The 2,163-nt window shown below is 38.5% G+C and overlaps 1 protein-coding gene across 3 annotated transcripts in view; it reads right to left on the bottom strand.

Annotated features, from left to right (window-relative positions):
- Positions 1-1,489, bottom strand: part of LOC135105725 (aarF domain-containing protein kinase 1-like) — a 32,656-nt gene extending 31,167 nt beyond the window's left edge. The window contains exon 1 of one of the 3 annotated variants that reach the window (XM_064014161.1): positions 886-1,489. The gene's annotated coding sequence lies outside the window, so the exon portion shown is untranslated. The remainder of the gene's footprint in view (positions 1-885) is intronic. The other 2 variants (XM_064014160.1, XM_064014162.1) reach the window with 2 other exon arrangements.
- Positions 1,490-2,163: the final 674 nt, after the last annotated feature.

Below are 2,163 nucleotides of genomic sequence, written 5' to 3' on the forward strand. Positions count from 1 at the left end.
ATAGAATTTCCAAACTTTCATAACAACATAAGAAAATAAGGGATACTACAAGAAGCTGTCAGGCGTACACATGGCAGTCCTTGTATGAAACATACTACTTCCACCTATCATCTTTACCAATAATTTTGTCTAATCTTTCAAAGCTCCTTAATGAATCAGCATTAACAATCTGAATAGTGAGTCCATTCCATGCATCTACTGTTCTACTTAAGAACCAATTCCTTCTTATCACTTCATAAAATCTAACTTTTAACAAGTTTGAATCCATTATTTCTTGTTCTGTCCTAATAACTGATCCTGAGAATTTTGCTGGAGAGATGTGAGAACTGGAAATGATCAACCACCAAGGCAATACACTGGAACTCTGTCCTATACATGTATGTTACTAAGAAACTATATAAGCATAGAGCAAGATACTGGCACTCATCATGAAAATTATCAATCTTCTTTATTGCTTTCCCTATCCCATAATAACCTTTGAAGGCTGGTGGGAAGCTGCAATTTTCAAGGGGGCAGCAAGGACAGCAAAAATCTACCAAATTTAGTTTCATAGGTATTGCATAACATCCATTTCGTGAATTTCAAACAGAAGCAATGGTCCTGGTGGCTATTCTTGTTCTGTTATGCATTATTAATGACTGTATAGAGAAGGAAACCACAAACCAGCTGATAACATCACAACACAGAAGATAATATTAACCATGTGACTGTATAAATGACATAGCTACATGCATTACCAGTAATATGAATTGCCTTGGTATATGCATTACCTAATTAGGTTAATGTGTAGAATACCTGTGGTTCTATATTTTTACCGAAAAATCTAATTTAAACTGGAACATAAACAACTTAGTTAAATTAAATCAATTCCTTGATTATAAGTACCTTATTACAAGCAATCCCGTCACACAAGCACCATACAGCACCTGGCGGGAAGGTGGCTCGGCTCACAGGTCAGGACTCACCTTTCCTCAGGTATTTCCGCCGCTAATTACCGGTTCTGGGTAGCGTTCGTCAGCTTGCTTGCCTCCAGGGATCCTGCCTTCTCACGTTCACCTGACAGCCCACAGAGGAAGGCCTGACGAGGTCACTCAACGCCATCCAGTGAAGGTGTCATGCAGACCAACCCCTTGATGAGGATAACTGTAAATGGTGTCAGCTGGGCTGGGAATTCGTCTGCTGTGGCTTTTGGGGAATGCACTTCACTTCCAACGGTACTCTATGTTCCTTGCATAATTTTTGTATGTCTGTGGGTGTCTTGTATATAATGAAAGCTGCGTGTCTCAAGGTTTCGCTAAGGTAGTGTTTTGCAGCTTCACGCTAGAAGGATATATGATATAATTGATGATGTAACGTGCGCTGTAATAACTAGGCTAAGCGCGTCTTCAGTGTTTCTGTATGTTTATGATTGTACAAAGAAAGCTGTGTCATGAATTTTTCTTAGGTACTATTTTGCAGCTTCAAAATACAAGGGTACATGATATAACCGGTGATATAACGTGTGGCCTTCGTGACTTGTGTAACACTTGGCTAGGTAAGCGCATCTTCAGTGTCTAGGCCTATATTGGGTTCTGTGCTTGGGTGTACTTTATTTTTCACCTCGTGTTTAGTTAAATTACATTCTAAGCTATATTTGTTGTTGCTTAAGGTGTTGGTAAAGAATACTGGGTTAATGTGAGTATTTTCGCTACCAAGAACCAATAACTATTTAAAACCAGTTTTGTTTAATTCCCAGGATGATATAATAGAACTTTTACACTGTTTTCTGTACCTGACAGTAAAAGAAGATTGATATTTGTTTCCATACATGGTTGTCCCTAACATACGTATATTTAAAACTCCCAACCCTAGGAAATGATTGCTTCCTTTCCTCGCCTCCCCATCACACTCACCGCATTCGTCAGCAATAGTGGCCAGCAGCCATTTAATCACCCAAATTAGAATAAAGTATTAAAAGAGATAAGTTAGTGCATTTAGCGCCTCTCAGAGGACCGGTTTTTTCCTATTGAAAGCAAATAGCACGAGCCTAAATAAAATTCAAGACTTGAGACAGTAATACCACAACGAGAAAATATCAAATAACAGAAAAAATATATATGTTTCATTCCAAGTAACCCAATTCCCCATATCTAACAGGGGAGGGTGACAATAAATACTTTGCAG

The sequence above is a fragment of the Scylla paramamosain genome, chromosome 12 (genome assembly GCF_035594125.1).
Source record: "Scylla paramamosain isolate STU-SP2022 chromosome 12, ASM3559412v1, whole genome shotgun sequence".
NCBI lineage: Eukaryota > Metazoa > Arthropoda > Malacostraca > Decapoda > Portunidae > Scylla > Scylla paramamosain.